Source organism: Ischnura elegans (assembly GCF_921293095.1).
Source record: "Ischnura elegans chromosome 13 unlocalized genomic scaffold, ioIscEleg1.1 SUPER_13_unloc_1, whole genome shotgun sequence".
NCBI lineage: Eukaryota > Metazoa > Arthropoda > Insecta > Odonata > Coenagrionidae > Ischnura > Ischnura elegans.
In genome coordinates this window covers 17,339,674-17,352,075 of record NW_025791657.1, presented here as the reverse complement: position 1 = coordinate 17,352,075, position 12,402 = coordinate 17,339,674, and positions in this window count along the sequence as shown.

Below are 12,402 nucleotides of genomic sequence, written 5' to 3'. Positions count from 1 at the left end.
ATTACTACTCTAAATACACTGGTCAACAAAAAACTCTTTTCTATCCTAGAGATGTTGTCGGATGATCCTTGAGGTGCTTTTCGTTCTGTTTCCAAATCTCGGCTCAGATATTTTCTATCACGTCTACTTTCTTTAGGACAACCGAACTAAATAAGGGTTCAAGAATATTTAATCAAATAAATCGTGATTTTAAAAATGTGAAAAATAGGTACTTTCGTAGGATTTTCTTATATATTTAGCAAATGGTAAGTTCGTATTCAGTGTCAATCAGTAATCTGATAACATGTTGCTGAAATTTCCTTGGTTCTATTTTTCCAAATGTAAAATATCTTGATCGAAACCCTCTCTTTGCTCATCTCTAAAAGCGCTTAGGTTTGGTGGAAAAGGGCAGGGTTTGAGTCAAGAAAATAGATTTTAAAATTCATATTGCAGCCCATATTTTGGTACAATTTAATTATATAAACATAGCCACCAGATCATGATAATTTTCTGCCATGATATTTCTTAAAAAATGTCCCGATACATTTTTAAATGCGTTCCACGCGCTTTTCTCTATTGATCTGTCTTGCTACTGATATTCTGTATCCTTCAATTCCTAATCTGTGGCCCAATACATATTTCTTATTTGATCTCACTTTATTGAACGACTTTTTATTTCAAGTAAGTAAAACCAGCACCATATTTGTCCATGGCTTCAACAAAATTTAAAAAAGTCCCTATTTAATAGGAGGAGGAAAAAGAATAAATTTTTGGATCAACCAAAGGCTGAAAAAGGACATTTTTGGATCCAGGGACGAGTTCTTTACGTTCCTGACACATTGTTTTCAAGCAACAATTTTTTCTGTCCCTGATATCCCATTCGCTGATGAAGCAAAGCATTTCGTATAGCCAAGCTGTAATCCTAGTAAAATTGCAATTACTTTAAGTGGCCACAAATTTTCCATGTATATTTTTGGTAGTGATTTTTTTCTAAAAGTAACTGCGTATTCTCGTAAGATTCTTTCATTTCAGTTTCATGAGTTAACAGTATTGATGGGAGCTCATTGCCATTTTGTAAGAGATTATCCTTTAAAATAACCTAGGAGGAATAAATGAGCAAACGCTTATCATCTGTGTTTAATTCGAAATTAAGAGTATCCATAACAGAGAGAACATCATTGTAAAAAGCAAATCTGTTTTGGCGAAGAAACCATATCAAATTCAAGTAAACGAAAGATCTTAGCACTTTTCCACAAGAATTTTTAATACGTACAACGCGTTTCGGCTCACTGAGCCATCATCTGGTACAAGACGCTTGAACACATGTGATGATCCCTTTTAAACCCTTGAGAGAGGAGAGTATTGGAGAAGGAGAGGATTTGACATCTTTGAGGATGGGGGGGGGTGGGAACGGGTGTACACAGTATAGACAATGGGGAAAGATACAACTACGGGATGTGGAGAACCCACGTTGGAGGGAGGGTTCTGGTCATAACTGTAAAATGACGACACGTGGGGAAGACCATAGCAAAACAGGAGGAGGGGGTGTTGAGAAGAGTGAAACAAAAAAGGGGGGGCAGTTTAGGGTAAATAGAGGCCGCGTGTCTTTTGAAAGTGAGAGGAGTAGGTAGCGACGCAGGAAAAAAGGCGGGGGTGAGGAGTCCCTTTGGGTTAGCTGAGGAGTGAAAGTTAGCGGGGGTACAAGGGAGGAAATTGCCAGCAATAGAAAATGGTCAAATGCGTAGAGAGGATGGGCGGACGGGAAACACCCCGTGGATGTTGGGGTTACTTAAGGCGTGGGTGAGGAAAGAATTTCACCATTTGTTTTGGTGAAGGGTATCTTTAGGAGAGGGGAGTGGGTGAAAAACACTTGCGAGTCATGCAACATGTGTTACATCGGCCAGACAGGCAGAAGTTTCATTACCAGAATGAAAGAACATAGAAGGTGCTGGAAAAATGGAGATGAAACGTCACTACTCGCTAAACACCTTCTTCAGACTTCACATTATTGTAATTTTAAACCTGAAATTCTACGTTTAGAAAGTATGGGTACAAGACTGGATGTTTTTGAGCAATTCGAAATTGTACAAAGTGATTTGAATACGCTTATGAATGAGCAAGCATGTGTTCAAGCGTCTTGTACCAGATGATGGCTCAGTGAGCCGAAACGCGTTGTACGTATTAAAAATTCTTGTGGAAAAGTGCTAAGATCTTTCATTTACTTAAATATGTCTAACTTCCACCAATTGAATCCTGAATCTGTTGAACCATATCAAATTCGTCATGGCGAGAGCGGGACATCAAAAGTTTCATATTTGGATCCAACAATTTTCAACCCTTAAATTGTGATCCTAATATTTTACTCTGCTTTCAGGATAAAATTTAAATCGTGCAGTAGATCATTTAAATTCTCTTGCGTCATAAAATGAGGTCCAGCAGATTTACTCGGTCCAAAATTTGGGTCGTTCGAGTTTCCGAATCCTTCAATATCATGTTCTTTATTACTTTCTGAATATTTTCTAGGATTAACATACTCCATTGATTTCGGCACTGGTAAATTTTCGGAGTGAGAGAACGGTAGTATCGCCGATTCAAAGTTGTCTGGATTTTTTACAGTGTGTTTTGACTTCGTCGTAATTCCTTTCATTTTGTTCATCAAAAATAACAGTCTGAACAATGACCTGCCAAATTACGGGGACGGCAAATTCCTTATGACATTTTCCCTTCTACCAACTATTAAGAAGCTCTACATTGGTGCCACACAACACATGGGGATCGCATTCTTTATCTTGGCCACCCAAAAGGCAGTCTAAATAAAGTTTATAGCCCTGTCTGAAAAATGGGGTAATTTTCCACCTTTGAGCCTTAAAAGTTATTTCACTGTTTATGTAATAAAAGTCATTAGGATGGTTCACGCACTATCTATGCCTACATTCTGATTAAAGCTAAGCCACTTCTCAGCGATTACGTTGTAATAAGCTGTAATTTCTTGCGAGCAACAAATAACAAATGTCTATCTTCTATTATCTTCAGAGAAATCAAACATCTTCTCGCTCCTACAGCTGGTCACATGCTGATGAGAAGTTGCAGCTGAAGCAGCCAGAATAGGAACGCATGACATCATAGGACAACATATTTTGGCAGGAAATTTTTATTTACACTTTCTCATACACACTCACTTTCTCAGGATACATAAATGAATTAAATTACTTTTTTCGTAAAAGCAAAAACATACATTAAGCTGTCCTAAAGAAACTAAATGTGATAAAAAGAATCTAAGCACAGAATCGGAATCAGCGCGAAAAATACGCCTTAGACAATTATCACTTTAAAAGGTTTTAGTGCGTCAATTGCGATTGAAAATATCCACAATGATATGCACATGATTGATACAAATTTAATAGGCGCACAATTTTCCAAGTAAAATTCCATAAATCGCAAAACAAAATTAACATATTATTTTTTCCTCGCCAGTGGCAAAAAAAACTTTATTTTCTGCAAGTTGATACCTCACTTTCTTTTTAATGTATTGGGAAACCAGTTTCGTAAAATTAAAACTGCATGCTATTTTGGTGTCAAATTACTTTTGACAATAGATAAGAGTCGCATAAAATATCTAAATTAATGTGGACGAAAAATATACTCCAATGAATTCACACTTCACTTGGGACAATGTCTCTCCTTTTCTTAAATTCGAAATCTCAGCAGCAGTTTGATCTATTATATGTCAGCATCAACATCTCCGGTTGTAAACTTAGGAGCTAGCCGATCACTTCTCAGGTGGAGGTCTTCTCCGACGCGTTCTGGCAATGTGCACGGCAGTCCTTCCGGAAAAGCTAAAACTTCTTCAAAACCAACTGCATTCAAATGCGTGGCCCATCGAATATTCTCGTTGACTGCCTTGTTTACGTTAAGGGAAAGCTTGCTATGGCCCATAGTGATTTTTGTCGTTTCGATGAGATATGCGAAGGAAAATTCAGAGGAGCGTTTCCAATGCGCGCACATGATTCCGTCGAATGCGCCTCAAATTCTACGGAGTTCATCGCCAGTCATGCTCTGAGTTGCGGGAGACTCGGTAGTGGGTCGCATTTTTGGACGACGAAGATAAGAAATGGTTTGCCTTGTTTGAATTTCCCTCACTGACCAAAGAATAACAACCCACTGGAAAGGAAACCCACTACCCCTCGATGCGATAGTGGCGGCACAAACTTTGCCGGGATACTTTTTTCCCCCATAGTACATCTCCTTCACCACTATCTTCCAACTCATGTGGGGAACATATGAATAAATCACTATCAACATTTACAAAATCTTCAAATGTTGAATTTGTGTCAACTATTTTGTTGATTTTATCGTACTATGTGGGTTCATTCTCAAATATCTCACTGTCTTCTTGTTTGTTACCACCCGTAATCCCAGCCTTGATGAAGAATTTCTCAAAAATTGAGGATATTAACTCCTTCCACGAAAGGCACAGCCTGTGCATGGTCTGAAGGATGTTCCGTGAGCACTTTTAATGTCATTTTCACTATTCACTCTCCATAAAAAATAAATCACTAGCTGTTTTCGATAATGCCTTTTGACCAAAGAAATAATTCTCTGGGCTAAGGGTTGTAATTTACTAGTAGTGTTTGGAGGGAAGCACAAAAGTTTCATATATCTTAACATAATTCCTTCATCCTCTTATTTCACTGCCCGCATTTTTTTTATTTGTGCAGCTTAAATATACAGTTTCTTCTGTTTTTCCTCAGTTGTATAAAATAGATGTCAGGGTGAATGATGGTATTCCAAAGGTCACTGCTACATCTTTCTTCTGCCTGCCCTCGTCGATGGCTCAGAAAATTCCCCGGAATGTGGTCGTGTCAAGCAGCCGCCTTGTTTTATTTGTCGAATCCATCATTAGCTTATAATTAAGTAATTTTCGTATGTTTTCATATTTTATGGCAAATAATTGTAAATACGCCATATAATATATTTTAGAAAATTGATTTATCATTCTTATAACATATGACTTGCTAAAGATTATAAAAAAATAAAAATGTGACTTTTGCGAAAAAAAAAATTGAGCGCAATTTTGAAATTTTCATTGAATTCCCTCTCTCCATAATACAATGCTCGTAGCGTTCCGTAGAAAAACTCCGTTGAGGGCACAATGAAACGCGAGGTCTGCGAAACGACGTGATTTCCTAGTGAGAATGCTGGGCGGACTACTTCAGAATGCGGCGGCGACGGTAAAAAATTTCATGACAACGTGTGCCAAAAACCAATCTCTCGGCGAGGAATGAGAAAAGGACTTCCGGTACCCGGACAGAAGAAGGTCGGAAGGGGATTCGGCGTCCGGGCAAGAGCGCGGATGGGCTGGTCCTTTAGTTGGCCCTGAAATATTCAAATGATAGATCACGTCATAACAGATATCACTTTTCGTCGCGGCGTTAACATTCACGGCCGTTTGTCGCGTACTTTAATATTCTGTTGATATACGGCCAGTGATTTCCTTTTTGTTTGCTTATTAACGGAACGTGAATTTGACGAAATTCATTAAAAAACATTATTCAGGTAGAGTGGGAACCCTGTATGGGCTTGCATCATTTTATAGGTATGATTCAATTATGTAGGGTTTACCTAGGAGTCTAAGAAATACCCCACCTGACCTACCTCACATGTTAAGCAGCCAAGTGTTATTGACACGATTTTAGGAGTGTGCACGTAAATTGGGAAATAGTGTCCGCCTCGATGTCTTTACTGAACTCCTACTTCTCTTCCTTTGCTAACGTAAGATTTAAGGTGAACTCACTATTTTCAAAGTTGCACCATCATTTACGATTTCACACAAGATGCACCCTTCTCAGAAGCACTGATTTTTTTGCTGCTTTCCTTAAAATAAGTAGTTTTATTGGCATAATTTTGGCTGTAGTTCATATTAATGAATTCCAAACAGCCACATTCAGTAATCTGTTGAATCCAACATTGGTCTATAATTAATAAAACAGTTTTTGTATGTTTCCATGTTTGCAAAAGTAAAAATATACAATGTGTAGTAACTGAAAGACATTTAATTTGTGCTACAGTATAATATGATATGAGACCGCTTCTAATATCCATCTAGACTTCTTTTTTATCAATGAAACTGGACATGATTTGTACGTGAGTAGGGCCATTATGGTGGATAATTTAAATCACGAATTCATAATTTAAATCAATGTCACAAAAACCAGATAAGTGATATGTCCAACCGTGGTATCCATTTGAGCCAATTTTGTTTTAATTCATGTAAAGTCACTGGCGATGAGAAATTTCCAATTAAGATTAATAAGTTATCAGGATGACGAGAAGTGGACAGTTGGGGTATACAAGAAAGATTAGCAGGGGTGGTGTGAGGTAATTGGGGCCCTTGACTGGGCCTCTCACCGGGGGGGGGGCTTTCACAGCTTATGAAATTTATGTACGAGGGATGTTTTTAACATACGATGGGTCGTAAACAGAAGGCAAAGTTATTGATTAAAAATTGTTCCAAAATATTTAGCACACTTTTGGTGTCCTTTGGACGACCTGGACGACTTAGGAATCGGTCGTGTTGGTGGACTAGCTTTGTTGGTGGACCTTCTTCATAGGATGTTGCCGTGAATGACTTCCAATGAATTTTGCCTTTACCTTGAAGCTCTTCGCCTGCTTGAAAATACTTGCCTACAAGCTACATCTTCATTTCATTTTATAGATGGAATTAACGCTTCACTAGATCAACATTGCAGAGTGGTTGATCGATAATATCCTGTTGAAATTGCTCAAGGAGCAGTTGGGCAGCGTCAGCACTGAGATAATGGGCGTAGTCATGGATCAGAACACTTCCAAAAGTCAGCATGCATCTTCTTTTCTTTTGAATTGATGTTTATGCAATGGTTCAAATTTTTTCACACCCAATCCATATTGCATTAAAAATTTTATTTTATCACGTAAAGGTCAAGACATGTCAATACCATACCCATTCGGCAAGTTCTATGGCTGTATCTCCGCAGTGCATCTTTGGCAGGAGAATGAATTGAGGCTATGCAAGTTATACAATTGCTACTACCTTTGACAGGGTTCAATCGTGAAAACCTTAAAACCGTGAATTAGCCGTGAATTTGGTCTACAGTGAAAAAACCTGGAAATAGCCGTGAATTTCGTCATAAAGTCGTAGAATTCTCTCAAACTTGATTGTAGAACTGCGATAGAGAGATTGAAAGAAAAATCCATATTTCGACCATTTTTTAAGGCAGAGTCATGAGTCTTTTTGCGTTTGTTACATTTTTAGGTAATGTGTGGTTGATAATTGTTACTTGAATAACATTTCTGCCTAAAATGATTGCTCATGACCTGAGGGTGTGGTGTAGAAGACAGGCAGTTGCCCTATCTTTGCGGTACCTGCCTGTCACTTGTCAGCTGTTTCTGTTGAACGATTGGATATTGACAAAGCACCACCCTTGTATAATGTTCTTTTATCTAAAAAGTGAATCAGCTCGGTGAAATTCGCCCTGGGATCTTAAATAACCTTTTCAAATGACCATATCCAAAAGAGTTCGGTTCTCTTTTTTCATCTGACACCTTTATTTCATAATTTCTTTGTAGTCGCTTTACACCATGTTGTTAATGAAGTGGTTAATCAAAACACAGAATTTTTGTTATTCTAAAAAAAACTTAGGTTCAGGTTTTCATTCTCATTTTATTAGACCTTTCATATTCGCTTTACAATTGACGCGAGTGTTGTGGGGGCCCTTGGTGATTGCCTACCTGGCCAGACTGCTTTCAAAGATAATTAAAAGACCAATATCTAAGAAGACCCCTCAAGCGTGCACAGCATATGCATCCTCGCTATTCCGTCCCTATTGGCAAATGGAAGGAAATCCAGGTGGCAGCACTAAGTTAGGTGTCATGGCCGAATAGGGAGGATCGCCCACTTTAGTACGTTTGTTTGTGTGGAACGATAACCTGCGAATACCCGAGTTTTATGTTCTTATTGAAAGCGTCATTGTTCTTATTGAAAATTGCATCTGGAAGGGAATCCAGGTGACAGCACTAAATTAGGTGTCATGGCCGAATATTGAGGATCGGATGCATTAGTACGCTTGTTCGTGTGAAACGTTAGCCAGCCAGCACTATACCGTTTAGCCGAATATCAATGGCATTATGATGAAAAACTTAGAAGGAAAAGTTCATGAGCAACAAAATGTGCGGTGTTAATGATTGCACCGACCAGTGTGAGACAAAAGCTATCTCTCTACATAGATTCCGCAACACCCCTAATTTGGGAAAGAAGTGGGAGCACGTCATGAGAATGGGCAAGAGTGAGCTAGCATGCTAGTTTTATTTAAGAAAAAAACAAGAATGGGTCATAGAGAAACATATGAAGGCATGACACCTTCATTGTATCATTTAATGCCTACTTCAAAATTGTTCGCGTAAGTATGGAGGTGTCAGAGGATGAGATGCAGACGGAAAGAAGGTTGAACAAACTTGCAATAACTATCAATGAATTTTCAGATATCCAATAAGCCAGGAAAGGTAAGGTTGGGGAAATGATTCGAATCGCGACAACTGAGAATTATATGAATATTCCCGGCCGACTACCCACCAATTGCCGGGACTAAGTCTGCTTGAGACAAGTAATTTCTCCCAAAGTCGCACAAACTTTTCCCAGGCGATCCCCCCCACGATCGCCGGACATCTTCCGCCCGGGGGCCCGTCAAAACCGGGTCGGCCCTTAAAACATCTCTCTCTTTCAATAACTAGGCCCTGCTCTTCCAAATACGATTCGGTGCGAAACCCCGACGTTTCTAAGGCCTGCGTGCTTCGTTGGGTTAAAGGATTTCTCGAGTCGCTTAGCCCAAATGGCCAAAATTCCGGGGTCGAGGCACGGAGACCCTCGCGCGACCCGTCTCGCCACTTCCCCATCGATCTTCGCTAGCCGGGGAGAGTCGAGTGACTCCACATAGCAGTCAAAACGCCAATGCAAGGGGAATTCCACTCACGACCACACCGAAGTCGAATTCCCTTAAGAATAATATATTATTGAGGACGGATGGCTTATGTGAGTAGATGCCTATCATATTGTTTGATGATTTTAATTATGATATATCTCTTGTAATGATGGTGGATAAAATCGTCAAACAATACACACGAAAACGGAAAAAGAAGCACCAATTTTCTTCTGAAAAGCTTGTATCTCGTGTGACATGCCATTAATAACGCTTGTTTGTATGCTAAAGCCCATTGCAAGAACCAAATACTCCAACAGTGCTTCATCCATGACAGGTTACAGCATTCCACCTCATAGCCCTCAACGAGGGACCTCTTGATGTCTCTATTGAACTCCAAAACGTCAGATGTGGAGAAAATTACTTCATCCATCATTCACAACTGAGATTTACCATATACATCAGTATTCGCTTCACAAAATTGCTGAAAACACATCCGTTTCGCACACCGCTAGGCTGTTGCATTAGTTAACAGACCGGCCGATCCTCCATGTCTCATTTCTGAAATTGGCCACCAGATGTCAGCTACTTTGATTCCTGTTGCCAATATTGCTTGTCTGGTTCTCTTAATCTCATGATTGTTTTACACTTCTCGGGATAAATCAGAGCACGTTTTATTTCAAGAGTATAACTTTAATGACTCAGCATAAAACAAGAGACAGGCGAGCAGAGGAATGTAGGCGTACACAAGACAACATATGAGAACTTGAGTACAACATTGCTGTCCATCGGAGTCCAAAACAAACGCAAGAGTTCAAATCCAGGAGAGTAGAGGCCAATGAGTGCGCGAGGGTCGATACCGGGAGATTAGATAAAATTGCTGCAATGGTCAGAATTAAAAAATATCACTATAAAACACGCCCAACACAACACTTAATCTACGAGGTACAACATAGCTATCCATCGGAATCCAAAACAAACGCAGATTTCAAATCCAGGAGAGTAGAGGCCAATGAGTGAGCGAGGGTCGACACCGGCAGATTAGTCAAAATTGCTGCAATGGTCAGAATAAAAAATATCACTATAAAACACGCCCAACACAACACTCAATCTACGAGGCTCCAACACGTCGAGATAGGGAAAGATGGCTACCAGACAACAAGTCCATACCTACTGCTGTAGTCATTGGTAGTACCGTATGTTCGTGAAAATCTTGAATACAATGATTAATAATAATAATAGTTCTTGAAATTTTATGATAATTAATGCGAGGATTTGCAGATATTTTTAAGTATTAAACCACATCATGAAAAATATGGCATACATAGACGCAACTAGCAAAGGATGACAGAAGGATATTTGGTATCTAACGCATCCTGTCACACATTGCATCCTCATTTCATCCACTTCACATATAGATGCAGTATGGGCTGTGCCGGCTGGGTTCATCCAGGCATGATACCCACCGACTCGGATTTTGATGAAACTTGCCAATTTTCAACCTTCCATGCAGGAATGAAAGTGTAAAATATTTTTTGGCTGTCTCCAATAGTTTTTTTTTTCATGACCATTTGAAGTTTGGGTGAAACTGCAGTTTTTCAATAATAGCGGTCTCCAGAGGCACTTGCACCTCCACAGGGAAATAATTTGTCTCAGCCATAGTTTTCATCCGATTCTTATGAAAATTTGCAGGTTTACCATAGAGGTCATGAGCATTCCAAAAACTAATTGAAAAATGTACCAAGGAATATTGGAAAATCTCTAAACTCATGTTTCATAAGGTTTTTAAAAATTTTGCATCAAAAGCATGGTTCTATAAAACATCAAATTTTGACCTGAGTCATTATCTTAATCAAGTTAAATTAATTTTTCTGATATCCCTTAAGGTATGACCCACCACCTGTTAAAATGAAATTCATGGCTTTTTGCATGCTTTGTTGTTAAAAAAATATGCAAAAAACTCCCTCTTCACGACTTTGGTAGTCAGTGTTGAGTCCTTCAAGTGTGATGAAATGCTTGTGTTAACTATTTTCTATATACAAGCAAATATATACAACGTGAATCTAGTACATAATACGTTCAAAAATTAAAATATTTTTTATGTGCAGGTTGTTTTTCTCCCGATAAGAAAAATATATTTTTCAAATAGAATATTTTAAGGAATTCATAGCACTTACCCATCATTGCCGGGGAAAACTTGATTTTTGCTAAATAAAACATATCAAAATACAGGATGCATGTCAATACAAGTTAACCTCATCATGCCTGGATGAACTGACATGGAATGACCCTTTGTGAATGTTCCTGTGGCCTCAACAGTATTCTTTGTTTCTTTAGCTGTATAGCGATATGAAAGTGGAGCATAATAAGTAATTTGTCAAATACTTTTAATTCAATGATGTAAAATTTTCTCTCTATATTTATACCTCAAAAAGTGTACTACAACATTGTTTCTGTGCTCACTATTAGTACCTACATAACTTGACTCAGCACAATTTACCATGGAGCATAGCAAGATTATACTAATTTGGAATTTTGATATTTCGTTACAGCTTATGTGAAGACGAAACTGAAAGGGGAGGTGGTGCCCAGGCTGTCAAAGACATTTAACAATTTGGCAAAAAATCTGAGGGTGAGCAGTGGTTACCAGGCGGGAAAATACAGATACACCTCACAGAAAAGGTAAAGCTTGTATCAATTATTTGATATGTATTACTGAAAGTATAAATTTACTAAAATAAATTTTCATTCAGTGAACTCTTCTTTTAAGAAGTGTTTATCAGTCTGTATCCCCTTGAATGGAACATGACATATTTTCTGTGTCAATTGAATTTCCAATGCACTGCTGACTAACTATATCTCGTGTCTGTCATTTCAGGAAGCCTGTATTGGAAGGGTGTGATGAGAGCCACAGTGGAGGCACAAGGCGGGCGAACCGTTGACGGCAGTTTGGCAAAGTGGTAGGGGAGGGTGCCACTTTACGGAAAACCTCCGAAATGTTACACAATTATTTTATGTAAAATGAAACACCATATTGAATTTCATTGTAAGATTTTACTTTTTTATAATAAATGATTTTATATCTGAATTGGCTTTCATGTCATTTGTATCCAATATCAAAACAGGGTTTAGATCATTCCCTTTTCCTGCTAGTTTTTTGGGTCTTCTTAAGAGTTAATCCATGGCCTTGGATGAAATTTAGTCAAACTTCCAGTCAGCTTCTTTGGGTTCATTGAAGTGTCAAAGAGGATTCTGTTGGACATAAATATCAGTCTGGCCAAATCTGCATCGCTGCTTCAGTGGATCTGATGAAGCCAGCTGGAATGTTGGTGATTTTTCGTAGAGCCATGGATAAAACGGAAGAAGACCCAAAGAAATCACTTAGACTGTACTGTGGTGACTGCACTCTGACTGTCCTGAGGCGACTGCACTCTGACTGTGCTGAGGCGACTGCACTCTGACTGTGCTGTGG